The sequence below is a fragment of the Dysidea avara genome, chromosome 14 (genome assembly GCF_963678975.1).
Source record: "Dysidea avara chromosome 14, odDysAvar1.4, whole genome shotgun sequence".
NCBI lineage: Eukaryota > Metazoa > Porifera > Demospongiae > Dictyoceratida > Dysideidae > Dysidea > Dysidea avara.
Window position 1 is genome coordinate 8,214,785 of NC_089285.1, and position 18,230 is coordinate 8,233,014.

The following is an 18,230-nucleotide window of genomic DNA, read 5'->3' on the forward strand; positions in this document are numbered from 1 at the left end:
CTAACATCTGTGCATGAAAACCTGGCCATTTCAATGAAATACACTGCAGTCGACAGTGGTAATAAGCATTACCAAATTTCTTGGCTGGCAATCCAGTTTGCAGATTTGTGAAGGAACGATACTCTTCATGCTGGATTACAATGTCACCAAACTGGTCATAGTGCTCCGTACATCCATTACACACAGTTATAGAACTTTGCGTGGGTGAGATCAAAGTAAAAAGTGTACTTTACCATTTCATAAAGTACACTCTCAGCTGGCCAACAGCTTCATCGACCACAAGAGTACTTTATTACATACATAATTATCACTTATTAGTGATTTGTGTGGCTATAGGCATTATAATTATTACCATTGTGCTACAGGTATTTGTAATGTGGAACTGGGAGGAACCAAATGACACTATTGAATCAGATGGTACAGATTCAGACAATAATGATGATAACTTCAGTGATGATCCAAGGCAGACTGTGAGCAATGATTCTGGTGACAAGCAAAAAGATAGCCCGGTAACTACCCATTCTGTGATATTCAAGTGCATGGGTACGATGAAGGGGAAAAGATACCAAGAGTTATTACCTTTAGTAGCATTAAAAACGTGTAGTGGTGAAACAGTACCAGTGAGACTGCAGCCAGAGCCAAATAATCCCAAAGATTCTAATGCTATTGCATTTGAGTGTCATATTGGATCAAAGTGGGAGAGAATTGGATATGTAGTACATGAAGCAATAAATGCAGTCCACCATGAACTTCAGTGTGATTCCATTATTAGTGTGAAATTTGAGTGGGTCAGGTTCATACCTCATTGTAGTCGGTCTGTACCAGGATGGTATTGTGGGATTGCAATCATGAAAAAGGAAGTTGGCCTAAAGAGATTGTAAACTGTAGAAGTAGATTTTAACTGTTGGTTGTACTTATGTGAGTGATGTAAAATCGTGAGTATTGTACTTTTAACATAATTTACTGGATGAATAAGTCAGCAACATTACATTAATACAACATTGTTTCATCATATATGTTCTCATTTGTAGTTCACAGCTTAGACTGGGTAGAGGAGGAAGATCCACAGGAGCATTGTGGAATGTTGCGCGTACTGAAAGACTCCCCCTAACAGGCAGAGAAACTCTAGGTCCTATTGAACCCACTAACTCTCGTCTGGGTGGCCGTTTAAGAACCTTGGGCTTAGTTGGTGTCACACTGAAATTAGGCATCTCTCCTTCATAGTAATGATGTTGAGAGGTAGTATAATAGAAAAATGGCAAATCGGGGTCTAATCTCTTCATAAATTCTGTAATTAATTGAATACAAGCTGTAAACAACTATCATATAATCAACCCACTTGCTTAAGAGTGAAATCTTTCCCCACAGTATCTCGAAGAATGCTAAAAAAACATTCCACATCATCCGTTGTACTGGAGCGTGGGCGTTCAACAGGAATTCCATTAGCCAAGTTGAATTCATGACGATACTGTCTGGTTTCAAGATTAGCAGCAAGGGCAATCAATGTTTCTCTGTTTAATGGACTATAATTACAAAACTGTAGTAACCACTAATACAATTGATACTTAACTTACCGATTTACTTCCAGTAAGCTAAAATCTTTATAGACCAGGGCATGAGATCTTTGATTATGTAGTCTAAGAATTCTGTAATATATTGCTGGCGTCTCTCTTCCTTTAAGCCTGGCTTTCCTCCAATTTCTGACTTTCCGTAAATACTCAGCTTCATTCTCGTAATTATTTTCTTCCATAAAATCAATGACCCCTTGACCGAATAGACGCTCTACGTCTTCCACGGACTGCTTCCTAACACCTGTCAATGCAGGATAAGTTAATCCAGTTTTAGTGTCTTCAAGCGCTCCAACAAATCTTTCCAAGCCTATATTTCTTACACATCCACGTCTAAGGCTGTTGCCTATCCTCTGCATGAATATCTACAAATTAAGTATTACAAAAATTATACAAATACCTTAAACACATGGCCTTCGTCTTCCCTTTCGCAAAAGACTACCAGTGTCTGGATGATGTTCGGGCACATGAAGATGCGTCTTAAATGGCACACCCAAGTTATGCCAGTGATTGATTTGGTATGTGTCGTCTCACTGAGCAAGCACAGACCTCAGCATGTCACCTTTAGTCTCAGACTTTCCTGTAGAATAGAGTATATGTAAATCATCAACATAGCAGACACAAAGTGCATACCTAGATGCCAATTGTGGTACTCATAACCAGCAGGGACAGTTTTGATTCAGAGTTTCAAGATAACATCTTCCTGCGAGCAACCTTCTTCTTTCCACTTCCATATATCCTTTAAAGTAGTACAACTGACAGCTGGGTTGGGTACTTCAGCAGTGATTATCCCTTCTTCATTGCCTAAACATAATTATGTAGGATTCATTTAGATGTTAGTTATATGCAACAATGTAAGCCAGACTTTCTGGACATAATTAATTATGCTTGATATACATCGTTTGCTTTAGAGAACTATAGCATATTAGAACTTATATTTTGGTGTCAGCATTTTACTTTCTTTCACTTTGCTATATCAATTTTGAATCCTTTTACAGGTCTCAAATATTGATAGGGACCTGGTGTTTCCATTTTCATGCAAGCTATTCCACTCTCCATTGGTCGTAAAACCTTTAAAAGTTACATACAGCAACTTAATATATAAACAGATATACACACACATTATTAAGGTTGAACTAATCAGCAATGCAAAAATTAGAATTTTTTTTTAAGATCACGTGAACCATTCTTCCAGCTGATATGATGCATTTGTAGACAGAAATGACCCCACGAATACGGTGGAGCCTCTTTATTACGGATATTTTGGATCCAGAATTTCGGCCACTTTTTGCTGTAATATAGAGGTATTAACTAGACCAGTTGGGACCAAAATTTTGTCCGGAGGTTTTTTCTATTGTGTCCTTAATCCAGGAAGTTTGTTAATAGAGGTTCCACTGTAGCTGTGGAGCTGTAGCTGTGGAGCTTAATTTAATATGCTTTGCTTGCTGAGTACTTTAACATGGGTACTTCAATACAATGTGTGTCACTTGAAAACTTGTAAACTGCTTATGGTCTGGTATAAAACATTGATCTATACACTGTATGTGACTAATACATAGATCATTAACACTGGAGGTTACTTCAGAGACGGTTGGTCATACGCCATAACCCTACTACCTCAGTGTACAAGTACATACAGTGAAAGGCAAATTGTGCATTTGACTCATCTATTTTATGTAAACCTATAAGGCCACATAAACTTATGGACAGCATAATTATGTCGTTAATACTGGTCCAGTCAAAGGCTAACCAAACTACCCAGCATAGTATATAGCTAACAAATAGCCTAGCTTACTGACGTACTTGTTCTTACATGAGCAGTACCAACTTTCCTCTGGATGAAAGTTGCAGCAGCATTCCATACTTGCACACTCTGCTGGGTAGTTCTCGGGGTAGCCCACACATCACCTTTTCCATTCTCTAAGACAAATTGCACAAGTGCCTCCAATTCATCCGTGCTCCATTGACTAAGCAAACTAGTAGATGATCCACTTTCTCTCTGTGGGGTTACCTCTGAAAAGGAGAGTTGTAGCTGAGTAGAGGTACACAAACTTGCAATGGGTGAAAGCCGCTCTTGCTGGGTAACAAGGTTGTCTTCATCAGTTTCTTGAATACTCTCTAATGGAGCCCGCTTTGCTGGTCTGGATGGAGTTACATGCATTGGACTTGTATAAGCCCTAGAGCGTTTGTTTAAATAGCCTTGTAACCTAGCTTGTGCCATAACTCGCCGCGACACTCAATCTACAGCTTGTATAGTACCAGAGTATCACGATACTCTGTATTCGGGCAATAAGAATACTAGTGTCGATACTGAGGTGTCAATGTTGAATTAGTTCAACACTTTGAAATCACGAGATGCATGATAACACGTGACCAACCTCCTCTGATACGTGATGAATGTCTACCATGCCAAACTATGGTGAAATACGCGCGAGTTACTTTGTTATACTAGTTTGTGTGCGTTCAGGCTGCTAATAATTCATGCAACGCGTGTTAATTACGAGTCCTAGTGTATGGTGAAGCTACACGACTAGAAGGTTCCATAAATCATTTATAGCATAGCCTTGCTCGTGGTATATAAAAAAATAAAGTACTCAGCCACACGCCTTGTACTTTATTATTCATATAGCACTTGCGGCTATGCTTTAACATATACTTATCCTTCCATTCTTAAACCACACTAAAAAAAAGGCTTTTCTGGAACATTCAGTGCTGGATAATTCTGTGACGGATAATTCTGTGGCAGATACTCCTGCTGTTGATACAAAGAAGAGTAGGACGTAAGCATGATGCATATGGTGAAGGAGAGCATCCATGCAATGGTGGTGTTCGAGGTGAGAAAAATTTAATGAATGCAAACGGTGACAATGGTTGGAGTGGTTGATGCCCCATCAATGACTGAATAGATGGTGCAAAGGGTGACATAGAACCACTGACTGGTGATGACTGTTGATGTAAAATACTATGTGAAGGTATACAACTATCAACACGTACATTGTATTGAGTCTGTAAACATGACTGGTTACCATTAGTGAGTGTTTGGACGTTTCCGCCTGTTCCTGTACTTTCTGATTGCAGTGGTACTCTGTTCTCATCTGTTAAAAGTTGCTTTAGATTGCATTTTTTTTGTAACTCTGTTTCCTTTATGACTTATGCCTAAAGGCATGTCGTGCTTAGCCAAGTGCATTAAATTTGGTGCATGCTTTGTACCCTTGTAACAATACCATTTTATATAACCTTCCAACTCTTCATTGGCTTGGGCAGCTGCTACAGAATGAGAACATATTCCTATTGATTTGTACTGTGGACACTTATCATCACACACATATTGGCACTCCTTTTTACTGGTAACTAAATGAGGAGCCATTGGACATGACCATTTTGTCCCTCGGACCACACCCTGGAGCTGGAGAAATGGCATGTGTGTCACTCACAAGAGATATCCAAATGCCTTCGGCTACACTCTCTGGCACTGATGTACCAGCAAAGGCTACTTCATATGAAACTGGTAACTCAGTTTCTGTGGACAGTAAAAAATATCCCTGGCTAATGTCTTCACATGACTGGTCGTGATCATCACCATGCAGACCACCATCACCCATCACCCGAACTTCACAATTATTAAAATTTTTAATGTGATGTAATCTCTGGTCGGTTGTCATCCTGAACCACTTGTCTGAAGGAACCGAAAGAAACTAGTACTGTTTTTGAAGAGTGTACTGTCCAAGACCAATGATTGCCTTTTCAAACTCTTGCTGCTACTTGGTGACAGCCACTTTGATAGTATTGTTAAATATGGCCCACTTTTGCCTCTTAAAACCTACGCATTCCTTGAGGACAGCATTAATTGACTCACTGTCATTTGTGCGAAATGTCACAGGAGGACTACCCAGTCCCACATCTTCCCTCAAAGTGTGATGACAACATACATCTGCAATTTGGTTACTGAACCAAGTAAAGAACATTGGCAAATGGTTTTGTGATTTGAAAAACACTGCAATTCTCTATCATTCCACTGAGCCTCAAGGGCTTGCGAGTGTACATCAAAATATTCTGATGTAAAAGAATCTACAAGCCCTTCATGGACTGTATTGTCGGAATCAGTAAAGCCAAAAATCTCTTGTATGCACTCAATAATGGCATTTTGAGAAAACTATTTACTTCTAAGGTACGCCTCTATATTCTGTTGCAGATGCCTGAAGCACCGAAGCTGACTAGTTAATAAGGTATTTAAAATCCAATAAATACCCGCGGGTGGGTATCTAAACTGGTTAGATACCCGTGACAAACTTTTTGTCACATGCGTCATGCGTTTAGCTGGATTCCAATCACAACAGTCATCAGAAATCATCACTAGAGTGTGAAGAAGGAGTGAGTTGTTTTAACACTAATTCGATCAGGAAGCCACCATTATTGGCAGTGACCAGAGCCGTACGAGCCATAGTCTAAATTGGTTATCGCCAAATCCACAGTATCTTTGCTATTTTAGAGACCTGAAGAATGACACAATCCTGAGTGCCATTCCTCAGGTCTCTTACTGTATAGCAGGTTATTTTCGAAACAGAAATTTTTGTACAAGAAGCAAAATATGAATTTCAAAAGATTTTAATTTCGAAGAGTGCATATTTCGAAGTCCGGATGGATTTCAAATAAAATTATATGTAATAATATAATCCCTTTATGTATGTGATTAAAATCTGTATGATCTTTGTCCAAAAAAAAAACTTTGATCAAAATTGCATCTAAGAATGTCTTGAGTTGCAAACTTTTCTCATACCCCAGACCACCTTAAGGTTAAATTCTTTGCATCGTGTGATTAACATACTGCAGGTGAGTCTTCTGCCCTCTACATAATCTCACTCATTTTCATACCAGTCTCACTCATTTTCACTTATGTTCTCACTCAGTGATTTCCACTAGTTGAGAGCTCTGCATACCTTTGGCTTGTGATTGAAGAGAGACTCATCTGCCTGGACTATTGTGCCAGGTCCAACAAGTTTGATTGAAGTAGCTATCAGTGTAGTGGGACACACCTCTCTCAGCCATTGAAACAAGTCTATGGCTGTTTTGCTTGTAACTGCAGTTTCTGTACAAGCTGTTGAGACTGGCATACCAATGGAACAGAGGTGTATCATGTTAATCCATTTTTAGAGAGTGAGCTTTAACTTACAAAAAATGATCCAGTCCTAATGGACTTATATGTTGCTCCACTCATCTTTACACCAATTCATGGGAACACCACATGAGTTTCAATTCATGGCTGTAGCTGGAACAGTGCTACTAGCATATGTAATCGGCCCTAAAGTTTGCATAGATGACAGAAGCCACTGAAACTTAGTTTAGCGGCATTCCACTTTTGCTGCCAAGCATACACATGCGTATAACAAAGAAATAATTGTATTTCAATAAATCTTAATTATTTTCAAATACTCAATATGGAATGGACTTGCATCAAAACCCTTCTAGTGTAGCAGGTGATCAGAAGGTCTGTGATCTTGTTTTATCAATGATTCGTGGCTTGTACACTTGTCAGATTTGAAATCAGCACTATCAAAAACCTAGGAAACCATAAAGCTCCCTTAAATCCAGCTGTAATGTCACGGAAACACCATCATACCGGAACAACTAGCTAATGCCATGACTGTAAAACATTTTGTCTCTAATTATCCAAAGCCTAAATTTTAATGGATTTTTGACTGTGAAATAGAAAGCTTTGTAATTATAAGCTAACCTTATTTAGAAGAGCAGGCACAATTGTAATATACTCAGTCAGTGAGCCACTATCATGCATACCGGACCAACAACACAAGTCAATAAGATTAGAAGGATTTAAGACAGCATGTACAATTACATATAATACAAGTTACAATCACGAAAAAGTTTGAATCTACAAAACTGTATATGCATGCATACAATTACATGATAATTCTGACTGTTCTACCGCTGGGGAGTGCAACTGGCCTCCAATTAAAAGGAAATCATCACAGTCAGAAATGTCAGTAACGTCATTGTTCGACATATGAATCTTCACATGGTCTACATGGCGACGGACCATTTTGTTGTTCTGTAACTTAACTAAATATGACAATGTCCCACGGCACTTCTCAGTCACACCCAGAAGTTCCAATGAAGTTCTTGACATAAACAGCATCACCAATATCAAATTCACGCAACTTACGCTTGCCATCATGATTAGCCTTTTGCTGTTGCTGGTTAGCTTGAACTCCTAGATGTGATCCGAGTCTGCGACCAAACAACATCTCTGCTGGGGATAACCCAGTAGTGCTCTGTGGAGTTATGCGATATTTAAACAAGAACTGGTTCAGTCGGGTCTCCAGTGAACCATCAGTTATTCGTTTGAGTCCATTCTTATAGGTTTGTACAGACCTTTCGGCAAGGCCCATTAGAAGCTGGGTGGTATGGGGATGTGAGAGTGTTTAATCCCGTTCTGTATAACAAACTCGGCAAACTCTAAACTGGTGAAAACTGATCCATTGTCGGACACTATTGTATGTGGAAGTCCATGAATAGTAAACACGCTCGACAGTTTCTCAACATTCACAGCTGTAGTTGCATTTGAAACAGGTATAACTTCCATCCACTTAGAGTGAGCGTCAATTATCACCAAGAACATTTTGTTCAAGAATGGCCCAGCATAGTCTATGTGAACACGGGACCAAGGTCACTCCGGCCATTGCCAGGGATGCAGTGGGGCCTTGGCAGGTGTTGGCTGTACTGCTTGACACTGATGACAATTGTAATACTCTTGGCTTTCTCAAATGTTGTTTGTTGCGTACTAGTCCAGTTCCACTTGCGACCTTTCTATAACAGTTCATTTAAGGGTGCCAACACTGATGAGAGGTCTGGAAGGAATTTGCGGTAGTAGTTAATAAGTCCAAGGAAGGATTTTAACTTAGTAACATCAGTAGGAAGAAGTGCATCCTTCACTACTTGTACTTTATCGTGGGTAGGGTGAAGACCTTGACCATCAGTATGGTGACCCAAATACTCTACCGATACTGACATGAATGAGCACTTCGATAACTTCAAACATGTATCCGTCAATAGTAGGTGATTCTTTTGATATACAAGGCCAATATATTTCGATAAGCTGAAAAGTTGCCATCTATCTAAAGTTATACTATGTTTACACAACAATAAAACTAACCTTGTAGAATTCACTCCATAACTTCCTCTCTGATTGTCCGATTTACTCGAAATAAAGCTTAGAGTGCTCTCTATTTACAGAGGAGTATTATGATAAACAAAATCACGTGATGGTACACTTTAAATAGAACAAATAAAGGCATTTTAATTGAATTTGATTTTAAACTCCTATATTCGGCATAGCCATTTGTCCATATAGGAGGAGTATACACAGTATATACATACATAGCTACATATACATACTCAGCACATACATACATACATACATACATACATACATACATACATATATACATACATACATACACAGCAAAAAATGCTACGATTCCTTGTCTGCATACATCAATGAAATTTCATTTATACATCATGATTCCTGTGTATTTCCTTTAATATGAAATCTTAATTAAACATCATGTTTCCAGCTTCAATGATACATAGGAATAGGCACAATGCGGTTTATTGAATCATGATATGAATTGTCAGATTTCCTTACATATTTCCTGCGTATCAACAGTACATCTAGGGATCCCCACATGCTTTATATGACACTTGTAATATCATATATTTAATTCATAAGAGTATTCAATACATAAGATTTAACCAAAAGAAACAAAATCAGTTTTACATAAAGCAAAACTTCAGTTTTACTACGTCATGACGAAACAAAACCAAAGAAATTGTCAGGTAAACTTGATGGCCTTGCTCTAGTTGAGTGTCTTCCCATAACACATGGAAGCATCTGCTGCATGCTTTGTTTGGTCTTTCCCTTGTTAGCTTTGTGATCTAGACGTTTAAAGAATCTGTCTACTTTAGATTCCCTCCATGATAATGGTTTGATTGTTAAGACAGAACGTCTGTTGCCACCTACATCTTCTTCATCGCTTTCCTCGCTGGACATGAATTCTTTTGTTAGCACCTTCCACATATTAATTTGAGTATCTGTTAAGGAGGAGGATGAGTTTGCGAAGACTGCTTTACGAGACTCCAACTTCTGTGAAGAATAGGTACTTAATAGTGACCCTTATTGTTGCAAGAATACTTACTCTATTAATACGATTTCTTCGTCGTTGAACTACTATCTTTTGTTCATACTTCCCATTATCTTTCAGGTATTTCTCTTCACATTTAGTTTGGTAAAATCTTTTTGCTGCAGCTAAAGTAAAAGAACATATACATACCAAGTTCTCCTTCTGAAAAATAACAGCTACATATCCGATACTTTAGAAGGGACACTCCGTTGAGTTTTCCCACTTGCTTCTTCATTACTGGATGGGGAACTATTTGAAGTGGAATTTGCATGATGGTCTTCCACTGAGGAAAGTCTGCTTTCTATAGATTATAGGTTTACTGCAAATTCATCTAATCTAGAGTTCGCTTTTTTCAGTTCCTGCAGAATTAGTTCTTGCATATCCATACCTGTATGAGTAGAATGCACTGTTTATCTAGAGCTTATGAATTACCCATACCTGTATGAGCAGATTGTTCAGGTTCTCTGAAAACTATTTGATGATTTGTAGGAGTGGGACATGAAGCAGAGCCACTAGAGCTTGCACTAGAGCCAAATAACATTGATAATTGACCTGATGGCCTTCAATCACTACCAGAAGACAGTAAACGACAAGATGTCGCTTTAGAAACATTAGTCACTCTTGGGGTATCGTGTGCTACTAACTGTTATGTCAGGGTCGCCATCCTCCGACAATAGACTATCACTAACGTCACCGTGTCGGCCATCATCATATCCTTCACTATCATGGTCAGAATCATCACTGTCTGAGCGATAAATGTCTGAAACTTTCAACGGTACTCTTCCGCGGTGAGATATTTCGCGTTCAATATTACCACCAATTATTTTTCCTTTGCTAAAAAGAAATAATAGTTATATATACGGTCAATCAAATTGCAGTAATTGTGAAATGAGTGATAGACGAGATGCTTGCAAAGCAGAATGTAAATCAGTGAATGGTGATGATGAATGGCTCACTACGAAAAGCAGGAAACTTGCTTATAAATTACTAGCATTGGTACCTGCCCTATGTGCAGGACCATCTCCACATTAAACATTTTAATGTCACGAAGAGGGACTAAGCATTAAACACCAGCACTGCTAATGTAGCTATGTAGGGTACATGGTGATGTCACATTTTTTAAAGAGCATAAGGGTTTTCTTATGTCATTAATGATGCAAAACACTAAAGTATATTGTTTGTGGTTTTGACAGGAATGTAGTTTAATTATTCAGAGCATCTTCCCTACCAGTGACTTCAACGTGCTGTATAGAACAAACGAAACCTTTGCTGCTTTACATGAGAACTAATGCAACAATAATTAATATATTGGGAACCAAGCATAAATATTAGTGTCCTATATTTGCTGTGTAGCATGTATGTTGATAGTGCTTTAAAGTACATGATCCTTATGCAGTACATAATAATTTATAGTGAAGCATGCATGCAAGGCTAGCTAATTAGTTAAACTGCATGCGAGCTAAGGCAATTGTATACAGTATACCCTACATTACATACAGGTTGTGTACACATGGTACAGTTTCAGTTTCTACATTTTGATGTTTACCTTACCGACTGTCACAAAGAGAAATGAACTTGAGCATAATTTAAAGTCAACACAACTTGCAGTTATAGTTACTGCATGGCAAGCAAAAGTTCAGAACTTGTCCTATGCACTTTCAGTTCTGATGTTGCAGTGACACATATACCTCTTGCCATACAAAAACCCAGTTTTGAAACACCTGCAGTGTAATTGACCAATAAGGTAATGTATGAATCTTTAGAGTAAAAGCATGTAAGCAGGATAGTGAAACCATTGTGCCAGGTCAGATGCAGTTCCTTGGTGTAAACTATGGATCTGCATGGTTCACAGTAGTATTTGTTCAATCATGCAAGCTGCCTATTACTACAGCAGTATTGAGGTAAGTCTGAACAAACAGTTTTTCATGTCAGTGCACACCTATGTGCTTAAAACAAAGATGTAGATATTCTGGATACTGGTGAAAGAAGCTTTTACCTACTCTAATACAACACACTGGACCAACACACAGATGGGCAAATATGTTGACAATTTGTCTGCCCTGTCCCAAAAGTGCTATAAGAGTCCCTATTATGTGAGGTAAGTCAGTGCCAGTGCTGAAAAACTGAGCATAAGAGTTTGTAGATGAAGACTTGCATGGAACAGATAGAGCAAAAAGGTACATCAAAAAGGTCCCAAAAGTGAAAAAAAAAGTTATGACCTAGGTGGGGATTGAACTCTGGCTGGTTATAATAACTTGGGGTTAAGGGAGGTGCACAAATCGCCACAGTTGTTTATCAGTGGTTTTGACAGGAATGTAGCTCAACTTTTCAGTGATCCTTCCCTACACCAGTGCCTTCATCGCCCTATAAAGAGCGAACAAAAGCACGTATTGATTTGCTACAACAACACTCGAGTTGCCAGATGATGGGCGTTTAATTTCGCTAAAGTCCCGCCTCGATACGTGCTTTGCATGCCAAGATATGATGAGCTAAAAGTCGTGTTTTAAAAAGGTGTTCACAAAAAGGTCTGTGTAGAAAGAGAAAAATCTGTCAACACGTGGATTTGAACCCACGACCTCTTACACGCTAGTCAGGCGTTCTACCACTTGAACAGTATGTGCTGTGGTTTTCAAAGGAATGTTGCTCAAGTTTTCTCTACACCTTGGCCTTCTACGCGCTGTAGAGACCGAACGGAAGCACGCGTGAACTCGTGATAACAATCTTAGAGTAGGCGGATGATGAGCGCTTCATTATCAGCACAGACTATGTCGATTTGCGCCAAGTCTGGTGAGTAAGCAGCGTGACCGTCAGACAGACAGACAGCTTTTCAGCTTTATATATATAGATGCTTACACTGCAACAAGGAATTAAGTAACAAGATATACAAGGAACACAAAAGACTGTATTATGATGCCTCCAAACGAAGCGTCCATGTATGGAGACTTCAACCATGCAGGAACCCAATACTGTCAGGGATCTATTTGGGTAACTCTGTAATGCCAGTTCAGTCTTGGAGTTCTGGTTTATTTAGTTTATCAGCCCATGTTTTCTCACTAACAATGGTAACTCCTGCCCCTGTGTCTAGTTCCATGGTGACCGGAATGTTGTTAATTGTTGTCAAAACTTTGTAACTCTTTGGAATGTGAGGTGATGCTGTGTCAACATGTACTATGTCAGCAGGTTCAGACCGGGATGAAGAACTTTCCTTGACAGTGTTCGTTGGAGCTTTTGTCTTCTAACTATGACTTTTCTAACTTAATGGTTGCGGTGGCTGCTTGATTTGTTTGGTGGACTCTCTTGTCTGACATGCATTAGCGATATGGCCTGTCTTGTGACATTAATTACATTTTGCTGATTTGAAATGGCAATCTGTAGATGCATGACTTGTTCCCAAACATCTGTAGCATTGCTTCTTTGGTACTACAGAGTAGGTGCCTTCTCTTGGAAGAGTGACATTGCTACCACGTGGGGACTGTCCTTCTGTGCTCTCTCCATGGACTGTGCCAGGGTCAGGGCCTTCATAAGGTTCAGGTCAGCTTCGGCTAGAAGTCTCCACTGAGCGGCTTCATCACGGATGCCACACAAGAGACGGTCACAGGGGGCTTCGTCAACAAAGTTTCCAAATTCGCAATTGACTGCCGTAATCACTTTATTGTTTATTCACATAGATCAATACAACACTTGTTACAATTTCGCTAGCAGCACACAAAACAAGTACAACTCATACAGGCCTAATCAACGTGTACGTTTCTTACATCATTATATATTACATAGCATACATAACAATAGGTTGTTACAATACTTAGATACATGATCATACTTACGTAAAGAGTAAACTATACATATGCCCCAGTTCTGCAGGCATTGTAATCTATCTACTAGGTTCTGTGTGAGTGGTAATCCCACATCGGGAGTGCATAATCTAGATGTGATATCACAAGACAGTTAATAAACATTTTAATGATGGTAGTTGAAAGTGATTTTTGAGTTAATCCAGGATAGGTAATAAGATATTTTTTTGCATACTTGAGATATCTGATCTCTCCAATTTAGCTTGCTATCAAACATTTCCTAGGTATTTTGACTGCTTTCTTCTTTTAAAACATCATCATCAACTTCTTGTTTTAAAATATTGTGTAACGAAAGATACATCAACAATGTAAAGAAATCGTGTTGCTGCTTCAAAATGGTAAGTTCTACATACTTATTAATTAGATAGTGCTGTTTGTTATTGATAGGCGAGTTTCTCCATATATAATGCTTTAACCAACCTACTTCCTTTTAGGCCCGGGCCGATTACGCTGGCATAGTTTAAAGCATAATGGGTGACCAAAAGCTTAATGCCAATATAATAGGGACAATATTTGAAAATTTAATTAAAATGCAGAATACTTGCATCTGAAGGAAAGCACATAATCACTGCCAATAGTATTATTATTGCATTTCATATTTAAAACACATAATATAATTTATTAAACCATTTCTTTGTTAGTTTTTCACACTTTGTAGAAATAAGATCGAGATAATCTAATAGAGCAGTCACTTACTCTTATGAGGCAGTCAGAAAACACCAAATGTACTCTAATAAAACAGTCAGCTTTAGTGCTTTGAAAGCATAATTTTGAGCATAATAGGCTTAATTTTTCAGCAATGCTCAAAAGCATAATGGATAAAATTTTGAGCATAATAGGCCGGAGTCTACTCCTTTTTTCCCCTTGTTTTCTATTACCTACTTCCTGGAGATCTGTTAGCACTGCAAACTTGCTAAACAACAGAATGTGCAATTTATAAAATTTAGGGTTTTCAGGATAGGCACTATGTAAATCACTGCGGTCCTTAAATGGTTAAGAACTACACTGGTTTTGATTCAAACAACAGATCCTTTGCAGCTGCATGGTGTCTCTTTGTTTTACAAGTGTTCAGTCTTTTTCCAGGTGGCACAGCAAGTAATAAGTTGTTGCATGGCAGCTTCATCCTTTACCTGGCTTGCTAATAGAATGCCATCAGTGTTTCCATTGCTGCATACACTACTGCTTTAATGTGTATCTGCAGTGTGTCATCTATGGCTCGGTATGTTGTGTATGAGTGTACACACATCAATGTGACATTACCACACCACTGATGTACTGGCAGTTGTTACCAGTGGCCTTTAGTCTGTGACAGGGGCGTAGCTAGCCAAAAGGTGATGGAGGGAAGAAGGCACAGTATTAAATACATGTGTTTTAGATGATGACATGTGCTACATAGTATTGAGATTCTGTCTTCGAAACACCAATGTTACTATACTATACTTCCTGAAGGAAACAGTATGTGCCAATAACTCGACAGATGTGTGAAATGGAAGCAAGGTTACCTGAGTCCTGAGTTAGAATGGGTACCTAGAATTATAATGCAGGTTACGCTAAAAATAACAATGGTTTATTTCACATAGCTGAGAGCAACAGACTACTTTGAGATCTCTTTGTATCAAACAGTTTGCATTGTTCCTCAGATATTTAAACTTTGATGTTACTGTTAAACTAGAAAATGTGACTGAATCTGCGAAAACAGGACATAATCGCATATTTTTCAAATTCCTGTTTATTAAATATGTATAATCTACTTAGCCAAGTGTACCCACTGGCAAAGTTCCAGCTTCATATGCCAATAACTTTTGGAGTTACAACCCTACAAAGTAGCAATAACAGAAAAATGGATTGTACAGCAAGTATATGGAAATAAATTACAGGCGCTTACAAAAATGGTTGTAACTTACCAACGGACTGAGGTACAGAGCTAAAAGTTCACCATTGTGTTCGCCATGAACAAGGGAATCAATTACTGGCTAAGTTTTTCCTTTACTCACCCTTCTTCACTGCATACAAAGGTAATATCCGTGAAGAAAAATCGATCGCGTACAATCGCTTCGACACGATGTAAACAAACAGAGCCTGTAATTACATCTTAAAACCGTCCTGACAACTGAACAACTCCTAAAGTGTTCAGACATTTTAACTGTTGGTCTGACATTACCATAACATAAATTTCAATGTACAGTACTGAAATACATATAACTACATTCATGCACAAGTGACATTCACAAAGTATAAAGTAAAGTGACAAGGTAAAGTAATAAGTTACAAGGTAAAGTAATAGTAACAAGGGAAGTAATAAGTGACAAGGTGAAGTAAATTACCAAATACACACATGTGACAATGTAAAATACACAAGTGGTGAAGTCATTACAAAACCCAATCATCCCAGTCATCAAGTACAAACTTTTGTCCTTGCTCCTCATCCTCTTTTTCATCACCGTCTGCATCATATTCAATTTCCTCATCATCCAGAACTACCACATCACATTCCAAGGTTGGCTGAGAGTCACCTGCTTTTCCCTTTAGAACACCGTTTCTTGTAATGTTTTTGTGGGCCATGGGAAGGTCTCCTCTGTTTGGCTCCCCACCACAAGTCTATAGACGAATCTGCTGAGAAGTCTTGGAGTGGACATTTATCAACATTTAATGAAACCAAATTATCCAAACTTTTAAACTTTTTTGACACAGGGATCTTCTCTTTGTGGTTTTAATGAGGTTCACCTGTGAAAAGGCTCTTCCTACCTTACCATTAGATGCTGGTAACGAAAATAATATTTTGGCTAAAAGGGAGGGCATTTCGCCACTGATGAACTTGGACAATTAAACAAACGCCACCACACCGACTTATATTCATTGTAGACAGTTAAATAAATTGAATGGAATACTCCACCATAGACCTAAATTCTTGCTGGATTTCATTGATATCAGCCCTAGCAGATTCCAATGGTATTCAGAAATTATCCACCAACCTGTCTAAAGCATCTAAGGAATTTGATGATGGTTGAGAGGTTTGTTACTGTCATCCTCATTACCAGCAGCTACATTATCCTCATCAATATCAATAACATACTTTTTCTCATCTTCCTGCAGGATCTTCTCCCAGCCTTGTGTAGCTAGCACAAAGATGACATCCCTGAACAATTGTGTATCTGACCACTGTAACTTTGTACGCAGATTCTCCACTACTAACTGACAAAATTCATTGTAGTGGTTATCAAAATAAGATTTAGCTTCTGAAAAATGCTTAAGTTCTTGCCCTTGGTATGTATGTTTTCCATTTACCTGGATCACTTTTTTAACAATGGTAGCATAAGTGTCCCACTTAGATTCCTTGTTGGAGGGACTCAAACAAACCTTCAGCATTTGTGTGGAGTGGTGTATGCATAGACAGGTAAGTCATCCTTGAATGTATCATGTCATCATCGCTATCAACTTCACACCACATAATAATAAAACATTTCATTTTCAGTATTAGAGGAGTCTGTAGATCCATCCATTAAGATGGAAAAGAATGCTGCCTTCTGGACCGACAACAATATTGACAGGCGTTTTGACTCAGCAATATATTGCACAAACTCTTTTGCAGCATTTTCATTTAAGTAAGAACTACCTAAGTTTACACTATGTTTTATTTGTAACTCACAAAATTTTGGATATTTTTGATATGCAATTTGTTCGACTGCTACAAAATACGCAGTATCAAATTTCATCCTTAATTTTTTGCGCTCTTCCTCTGAAATGGTATTGAGTGATTGCACAATTGGCATAAATGCAGTAGAATCCACACCTCTACTTTGTGCTACCTCCATTTGTTGAAGTTTCATGGCTTGGACATGTTGGTCTGACTTGGCATGATCGATCACATTGGTGGTGCGTACACTATCTGCCCCTTCAATCCACTTCATACTAAAATTTTATTTTTCCAAAATTCTTTCTTTATACTTAGTGCATATTTTGCATTTAAGCTTCTCTACTACCTTTTCTTCATTATGCCATGATGCTTCAGAATCCAGCCACGTTACAGTGTTGTATACACGGTCGTAGTCTCTAATCCATTTCTGGAAGTTGGTCACTTTCACTCTACGATGCTCCATGGAACTGGAAGAGTCTTGATCACAATCTGAGCTACTGCACTCCTCTTTGACATTGTACGTAATTCTGGAGTACACTCACTAAAACACTGGCAAAATCCCTAGCCTAGATTAAAACACACAAATTAGTTTACTACAATAACTAGGCCATTGATATTCTAGCTCACTAAACTGTTTCAGGCGTTTTCATCAGGGTGTCTGCTTTACCAATTAAAGTACCTTGATTTCTTTAGTTGTTTATTTAAGTCTGAGAGTTCTGCAAAATGTTAAACATACTCTCCCAGCAAGCCAGACTTAGTGGCGCACCGAAAATAAAGTTTAGCAAGCGAAAATCAGTATGCACTAAATCAGCGTAGTTCTCAACGAACAAGTAAACGTACTGTATGATACACTGCAGAGTGATACTAGCATCAGTACAGCTTCCTCCATTTCTCAACACAAAAATTTTTTCGTTTGTAAAATTAGCACTTGCTCACATGCTCTTAGAATTGTCACCAGCGATGCAGCGATTGATGCGATGCG